Below are 9,523 nucleotides of genomic sequence, written 5' to 3' on the forward strand. Positions count from 1 at the left end.
TATTTCTCTTATTTAGCAGTTACTATATACATTTAAATGATTTTATAAAACTGTAAAGGAAAACGTAAAATTAAGAAACTATATGAATGCTCAACTCAGATATATACATAAAGGTATTTACGAAATTTAATATTATTAATGCGAAAGTCTTTATAGGCTCACGAGTGTGGACATAATCTGTGCGTCTGCGGAGAGTGTCACACCATCAAAGTCGAGAAATGAATTAAATGATGAGTAAAATAATGGTTGTATGAGGTAGAGGGTGAAAACATGTGTTTGTGTGCAAAATTTCGTTGATGTAGAATCATTAGTTAATTTATTAGAACCAAAATATCAATTCGATGCCAAAATAGCCAAGGACGTCGATATAGTGCGCAGAGGTCAAGAAAGACAGCCACGAAGACCATAATTGTTCAATTTTGTCAAAATTGTGCAAAAACATATAAAAACATCGCAGAATTTCAACGTCAGGCCTCGTCTCTGCGTTACATCGAAAACAGTAAGTAAAAGACTAAAAAAGTAGTAAAAGAGGCAACAGAGAAAGACAAGACAGACAAAAGAGACAAGACAGACAAACAAAAGAGACAAGAGAAAAACAGAAAAAAGTCGAAAGTGTAAAATAGAAAGAATGAGCAAATAAAACGAAAAAAAAAAAAGACCAAGAAAAGGATAAAAAAGAAGCAGATCAGTTAAAAAGTGACTAATTAGTCGCCAGAAAGGCCTTCGCTTTAGCGCACTTCCTCCAACAAAGTCTAACAGTTTTGTTGTCAATAAATTTTTTTGTAGTTTCACAGCGTTGTAATTGAAAGAAAAATGCGTCGAGATCTCGTGAACACAATCGTCTCGTGAAGTTAACGAAGGACAATTTTATATGAGAAATTACTCGATGAGTGGTGAACTACATGGGGCATTGGTGGTGACATGAGTTTTGAAGTTTTTTTTTTTTTTTTTTTTTTTTTTTTTAAGAAGTAATATAATAGCACGAAACCCAATATGAAATATGGAGTTTTAATCGGTTCGGTTTATACATGCCGCATAGGTAACGTTTATTCTGAGATGTGACATGATCTACGTCACACAAAGTCTAACAGTTTTGTTGTCAATAAATTTTTTTGTAGTTTCACAGCGTTGTAATTGAAAGAAAAATGCGTCGAGATCTCGTGAACACAATCGTCTCGTGAAGTTAACGAAGGACAATTTTATATGAGAAATTACTCGATGAGTGGTGAACTACATGGGGCATTGGTGGTGACATGAGTTTTGAAGTTTTTTTTTTTTTTTTTTTTTTTTAAGAAGTAATATAATAGCACGAAACCCAATATGAAATATGGAGTTTTAATCGGTTCGGTTTATACATGCCGCATAGGTAACGTTTATTCTGAGATGTGACATGATCTACGTCGTGGTGCTTAGTTTAAGAGCTGAATATTTGTGAGAATAGCTGAAGAATTTGTTTCACAATAATAATAATAATCATCATCATCATCATCAGCCTGATTATACCCACTGCAGGGCGAAGGCCTCTCCCATATCTCTCCACTTAACCCGGTTCTGTGCTAGCTGCATCCACTTGACCCCTGCGAACTTCCTAATCTCATCCGCCCACCTAACTTTCTGCCGCCCCCTGCTACGCTTTCCTTCCCTTGGAATCCAGTTTGTTACCCTCAGCGACCATCGGTTATCCTCTCTTCGCACTACATGTCCTGCCCATGTCCATTTCTTCTTCTTAATTTCCACTAGAATGTCGTTAACTTGAGTTATTTCTCTGACCCACTCTGCACGCTTTCTATCTCTTAATGTTACCCCTACCATTTTTCGTTCCATAGCCCTCTGGGTTGTCCTCAACTTAAGTAGAACTCTCTTGGTTAGCCTCCACGTTTCAGCCCCATAGGTGAGTACAGGCAAGATGCAACTGTTGTATACTTTCCTCTTGAGCGATACCGGTAAGCTGCTAGTCATAATCTGCGAGTGCTTGCCAAATGCGCTCCATCCCAATCTTATTCTTCTTGTTATTTCCTTTTCATGGTCCGGATCTGCGGTTACTACCTGTCCTAAGTAGATATATTCGCCTACTACTTCCAGTATTTCGCTACCTAATGTAAACTCCTGTTCCTTCCCGAGGCTGTTGAACATTACCTTAGTCTTCTGCATATTGATTTTCAAGCCTACCTTTCTACTTTTCCTGTCTAGGTCATCAATCATTATTTGCAGTTCATCTCCCGAGTTGCTTAGCAAGGCAATGTCATCAGCAAATCGCAGATTACTGAAGTATTCTCCATCTAGCCTTATCCCTAACTGCTCCCATTCCAAGTCTCTGAATACTTCCTCTAAATACTTCCTATGATAAGCTTCACAATAATGCGTTCTCTTAAATCTGTCTTAAATTCTTCTGGGGACGCCAGACATTCCCTTACTGCACTGAAACCAATAAGCCTCTTCATTGATTTGCCTCATGCCCTTCCGCGATTCCGCTCTCACATGTTTATGCGAGTGTCTATAGTGCACAGCTTTTCTTTAGCACACCAATGTCCAAACGTATAAAGTAAAGGTTTTAACTACGAAGTTCACCAATGAAGCTGTCGAACGATGCTCACACAGTGGTGCTGGAAATTAGCGAACCGTGACTGTCACTGCGATGGGGCGCCATAAGTCGGTTCCTTGGCGCTATGAAGTTCAAAAGACAAGCGAATCGACAAGAGTATTTGAGCCGCATTAACAGTAGACGTTGATGAGTGGTTTTTCCGCACATAAATTTAGTGAGTCTCTTATTTTGTCAATGACCACTAAACGTTATTCCTGTGGAAAAATAACATTTGGAGCACTTAATACATTTCTAGTCATTCTCCACTTCTTCTATCACACTACTGTAAGGACAGAATGGCCTTTTTTCAAAGCCATCGGTCTATGGAAAAAAGTGTCAACCTAACAAACGAAAACATATTTACGCTATCGGAAACTTTGGTCCTGTCATCATTCGTACTCGTCAGCGACCGGCTGATGCTGGAAGGAAAGAAATAAAATCAGCCGCAAGTATTACAAGAATGCAAGAATGTGATTTTTTTTTTTTTTTTTTTTGCGTGGAAAAGCTGCGCACTGGATTATCATGCAGAGTGTCGTATAGTGTACAGCTCGGAGATTGCATTTTACCGCATGAGCCAGTATTTTATTACGACTTTTTACCCGATTCATTCCGCTGCATCCATGGATTGGTCAGTCCTGCTTTGAAACCGAATACGACAATACCATTATTCTAAAACTCTGGTAACTCACGGTGTCGGAGGCAGCCATAAACGATGAAGGGTTGATAGAAAACATTACCAGGCAATTCCTAATTGTTTGCAACAAGTTATTAGTATAAGGGTATTTTTTAGCATGAAATGCTCTTAATTGCCACCCTGGACAAGCTAATCTAGCCTCGTGCGTACCTGAAGAACAACCTGATACCGAACATTACGAACTCCGCCAGAAAGATAGGCAAGGAGGAAACAAAAAAAAAAAAAAAAAAAAAAGAAGAGAAAGAAAGGAGGGGAGGGGGTGATGAGTACGATGTTTCACCAACACTTGAGGTTGCTTTTAAAAATAGACCGTTTGAGTTAAAATATCGATTTTATCGCTGTATATTTATATTAGTGGTGGTTTGAACCAAATACAGTTCCAATTTCGTCAACTTGCAGGATGGTTATAAACATCTAAGTTACCTCTTGAACTATTACATTTAGGCTCCTCAATTAGGACGAGGAGGAGAAAAAAAAAGAACTAATTGAACGCATTATTAAGTCGAGATTGCCTTGGTGGGCCGTGGTCACCAAGGAAAATTGGCCCGTCAGCTCGACTGGGGTTAGCCAAGTTGTCCATGTTATGAGAGAAGACTAAAGAAAATGAGGGGACTGAATTTAAATGGGGCAGGAGGAAATGTAGAGTTTTAGGTATTCACAAGAATGAGGGCAAATTCGGGCATGCTGGAAGGTGTCTGCTACGGTAGACAAAAGATCGGGCAGGAGTAAGGACTGTATTTAGATGCATGTGTCGAAGAATGCGTAGTTCGACACATACACATACATATTGGATCCTTTTTGAGCACGAGATGCTTTTAGCTCCCGTTGTCGGCGCTATTAAGGTGACGTCAGGCCAACACAGAGAGTGAAAATCTGGGCGTCGATTTCTCTTCATCCTGGCACTGATTTTCATTCATCCTGGAGCCAGAACTTCATCATCCGGGCACCGAACTAGATTTTACGAGACGAATTCTGCGCTCTCTAAGGCTTTCGCGCACTCTTCAAGATGAAGCCACGGCACCACACATTCAAGCACGTATGTGACACTCCCAACGCCGGTGGTTGAGGCAGCGGTAGTTCGAAGCGCGTTTGGGTATATGTAATCAAGTCTTGCACTGTGCTGCGGCGTCGACTCATGATTTTAACCTTTGGTAGCTGGGGAAGCACTCGAACGCGCTGCTTCTCCGACATTCTGCTTAAGCCACGCAATGGAGCCTGATGAAAGGAGAGGTTGAAAGCGGCTTGTGGAAAGCGATCGCTTTGCAAGTTATACACAACAGCAGAAACTACTCGCCCCTTCCGGCAACATGCTATGTCCGTAGCCATTGGATGCTTACATCTACTTTAGATTACGGGAGAGGGAGTAACATTTTCTTTTTTTTTTTTTTTTTTTTTCGGTAGTAAAGAGTAGCGTCACACGTAGGTGAATAAGGCTAGGGAATCCCAGGCGTCCGGTGCTGATTTTCGCGAACGAGGCGGTGCACTACCACATTGCCTGGGATTGAAGCGTGACCCAGAATCCACCACAGTGTGACAGTGTGGAGACGTATATAGATAACAGAAAAGGGCGAATACGGGCTGGTTTGTACGTTTTGAAGAAGGGAGATCAGCGGTATGGAAGATGGGACAAAACTGGGAAGAAACACGTACATGCGCTGTTTGGTAGGAGCGTCGTGCAGAGGGGGACGTGGGCCCGCATTGAGAAAATTTTGGCCCTCGTGCGGTCCAATTTAAAAACAAAATAAGTAAAGTGTCTTCGTTTCTGGCTGCCGGGCTTGTCACCACTACGTGACAATATCAAACAAAGTGAAAAATGGTCAAAGCAATCAGAAAATTGTGTTTATCTTTACAGACCAATCACTGATGGCCGCTTTCATGTTGAAATTCGTTGGTTTGATCGCATTTTTCGTTATCTTCAGGCGGATATCCTGTCACTGGTGTTTCATATTAGTCTTAAAACCAATTATTATACTGTTGCAATTTCTGTTTTTCTTGTTATCTATACATCCGGTGTTAGCATTCCAGCACCATGGTATATAACTTACGGGACTATGTGCCATTGTCTAAAATACTGCGCACTTGTAAATAGTTATTAATCCTTTTTCATTATCTTGTACATGGCAAATTTTTGTACAAATATAGTGGTTCACCGAGCTGCCTGGACAACCTTCAGACATTCCATGCTTACGTTGAACAGGAAATCGAACTTGTGTACAAAACAAAAATTAATAAATTTGATTTCACAAAGAACGTATGCCGTCTGGGAACAAAGCCTTAATTTTATCTGGAAATTTGGCGCGGTCATAAAGTCTACTCGTGAAGCTGGCCCGCGCTTTCTGCACAGAGACTGGAATATTTGCGGCTCGTGGGCCACCTGTCCTGGTGTTGGCCCTCCATCAGTTCTGCGGGAATATGGCCCGTATGAATTGCGCGTATAGAATTATTTGAATCAGTGTATATACTGTGTATCTTGAAACGTTGGGTGTGCTAGAGAGAGGTCTTGAATAATCGCGATTGTTGGTAAGGATGAGTGTAAGGACCAAAAGTTGTGTGTCGTTACCTCGCTGCCGCTCTCAACTCAGATAGTAAGCAGCCGTTCCAATGCTAGTTCGTTACGCGTGTGTGTAGACGATCGCCGAATCAACATGATGGACATGATTTTAAACGCGAGCAGAACGTGTACTTTGGGTTAGTATTGATTAAGATGTATTCTATTTTTTTTTTTATAAGGGGTGGGGGCGATTCTGACGTTATGTGGGAGCGAGGTCGACAGGGAGGCCGATATAAGCTTTAGTGCAACTTGAAGTATCCGATCTCCTTGGCTTGCGCCCGAAAGGCCGCAATTTGCCGTTATCGATGTTGCTGTATGAGGTCGCTCAGGGCCAAAAACATCCCCGTAAGCATAGGCGTTCAGCGGACGTATGTACTGGAGCGTTAAGGACGGCCTCGTACAATGTATGAAGCGCAGCCTCAATCTGACGTCTTTGGTTACAGGTTAGAGTAAGGCATGGAATTGTAGAGACAATTTTACACAGTGTTAATTGTTAAAATAAAAATTAACCCTTATTAAAAACTTTCTTGCTCGACGGGAAAACTATATCAGTTTTTAGTTCTTTTTGGAAAACTGATTCTTGTCGCCGTTTATAGCCCGCACACGGATGAAACGGTAACTCCATGCATGACCGGTCAGCGCGCTTTGTGGTACGTTTGTACGTGGCCCCGAAATTGTCAGCTTCAACGGCAATGAGAAATATATTTCTGAAAGACTGGAAGCTGATATGGGTATTACTTACCATGAGCTACATGCTTAATAAATGCGGAGCCTAACTGTAATGCTTGAGTAGTTAACTATTTCATATTGTTTCGCCATCGTGAGACAAAAAGCTCTAACAACCACTTGCACTATTATACCGAAGAAAGGACCTGGTTAACTCAAATGGCCTATTCTTTGTATAAATGACTAGGAGCCTTAATTTAAGCATCTGAACACAAGTACATCATGACTTCTATGGTCAGGAGTCGTGATCTATACAAAGAAACAAATTTGAGGAAATTCGAAGAGGAAAATTCGAAGTAACAAATAGATATTCGATACAGCCGTCTTCAAAGCCCGTATGGAAAAACGACTTTTATAATTCTGCAAGTAATTTATCGCAACTAGCAAGCCCTCTTCGTAGACTCAAGACTGAGCCGTCTGACTCGTGTGGCGTTATCTTTGTCTGTTGAAATGGTCGAGCAGATGTGCGGACTGGGTTTTGGGCAACTTACCTATGACCATGCATCCTTGGATCATGGCCATACCCGAGGTTTGCCGTCATGCGCGTGCGAGAGGATGGCGTCGGCAATCTCTTTGCCGGGATTCAACATCATGCCACTGTTTCAAGACCTCATACTTGTTAGTTACTAAGAGGCCGGCAAATTTCTTTATGCAGTCGGGCCAAAGATTTTAAATAATTTGTATTTCACTCCTCTCCATGCCATATAACAATATGCGACGCAGATTAGAGACGAGCTGCGCCCTCACCTCGTAGAGCCAACTTCAACGGCGTATAAGATAAGAGATCCCGAAGTGGTAGGCTGCCTCGGAGCGTGTCGGTGCTTGTATTTCTTTCAAAGAGATCCTTTTAGCATTTGTGACGGCTACAGAAACCATGTGCCAGTACATCATATACATTCCTACGTCCCCCATAGTTTATTTCCGTCTTTGTGACCCTGTCCAGGGTGTCGTCGTCTTCCTGCCCTCAAATACGACGATTTCTCTTTTGAACAGGCGGCGTTTCGAGCGACGGCATCCGTGGGAATGCGTCTGTATAATGCGCGTGCAATCGATGCTCGTCTTTTACCTTCCGACATCCGCCGTCCGCTCAGGTCCGTCACCGAGTTTGCTCGTTTATGCATATGCCAGAACCCCACATAGCACCCCTATCACAGCCCATTTTATGGATATCAGAGGCTTCAAAGATTTACGTCTCAAGTTTCCTTTCACCACGCCCAATTGCTTTTGAACCCTCCATCCGAGGGTAGCATCCGCATATTTCACAGCTCGCACGTGGTGTCTCCTTATCTTTCTCTCTTGGGGAGGTCGCTTATTCTTGCCGCCTGCCGTTCCCTCTTACATGCATGTCCAATATGTGCTCCGTTATGCATGAGCCGAAGTCCATAAGTGGCACATGGCAGTGCAGTGGGGCTTGCCACTCGGGTTGCCTTTGCGCGGTAACATCAGAATTTTGTGTTCTAAAGGAGTGTGTGCACAAGCTTAGCCCTTCTGAGCATGCCGAAAGACCGACTTTCACGTCGAACTTGCTGGCCTAAGTGTTTTAAGCACCGAGGCACCGCACTAAGTAAAACAACCTAAAATAGCTTGATTGCCTTTTCAGCGATTCGCACGTGTAACATGCCTTGTTCCATACACCTTTGTGCTGCGAACGCAGCTTATAAGTGATACAAAAAAGAAGCCAACAGTCGCTGAAACTTGGTTAAAACCAGTCACTGAAGTCAAGCTCAATGTCTGATTTCTGGCTTATTCCGTATATGAGCGCCTTTTCCCCATGTCCGACTCTATATACGTAAAAGGCAAAAGAAAGGAAGGTTTGCTACTTTTTACTAGTCTAACCTATTGTATACATGGGTAATGTCACTTGTAGATTTAACCTTCAAATAGAGGAAAATAATATTTTGAGCACTGTGTGGCGCTTCATCTTTCACACGAGTGAACGTGCTGCTTCATCTTCATCCTGCTCTCCTGCAGATACCCATCGTCATCGCGGAGTGTGGCTCGCTACAGTGTGCGACCAGGGCGCTTCGCACCCATATCCTGGCGGCTCTCCACGATGATGCTACAGCCGGTCACTTAGGCTTTCACAAAACTTACCACCGTGTGAAAACCCGTTTCTTCTGGCAAGGCCTCGCCTCAAGCGTGGCAAAATACGTCGCCCTTTGTCTTCCATGCCAGCGCCACAAACGGCCGGCTTCTCCACCTGCTGGCCTACTACAGCCACTACCTTGCCCAGCTACTCCTTTCGCCGTTGTTAGCATAGACTTATACCGGCCACTTCCATTGTCCGCACGACGTAGTCGCTGGATCGTCACCGCAGTCGGCCACCTAACACCCTACGTTGGGACCGCTGCCCTGACTAATGACTCAACACCTGAGGTCGCGACCTTCTTTTAGAAATGCCTCGTAATGCGCCATGGGGCCCCTCAAGTGCTTCTCAGTGACCGTGGTCGGACATTTCTGTCGACGATTGTAGCCGATGTTAAAGTGAGCTAGAATTGGGCAGTGGGCTCACTCCTCAGCCGGCGCCATACATTGCGATGACGCCGCATATGTCAGCAGATTCTAGTTCTGCGCGCCTCCGCAGGGGGCCGCCTCCGCCGCCTTCAATGTAACAGCGCGCGGCACAGCGCGCTGCGCGCCGTTTGCCTTTGCCTGCCCTCCCCTTCGCTGCTGTATTCTCGCCATTGCGGAGGTCTTGTTTTGCAGTGGGCAATGTGACCCAACGAATTGTGACTTCTGATACGAAGATGCCACCCCGATGACAAAACCATTGTGCTAGGCTGCCGGACACGCTCACGGGAAAAGCGCCACGCACGAATCGAAAGATATGTGGCTCTTGGAAAATAATGGAAGCAAATATAAATCCTTCCTAATGGATATAAATATACGATGACTTGATCACATCAATTCCACGTATACCAGCCTAGTTTTTTAGTTGTATTTTATTCTATGGCGTTGTGGAAACAATAAG

This window comes from Amblyomma maculatum, chromosome 6, assembly GCF_055883805.1.
Source record: "Amblyomma maculatum isolate TAMU_Amacu chromosome 6, ASM5588380v1, whole genome shotgun sequence".
In the NCBI taxonomy this organism is placed as follows: domain Eukaryota; kingdom Metazoa; phylum Arthropoda; class Arachnida; order Ixodida; family Ixodidae; genus Amblyomma; species Amblyomma maculatum.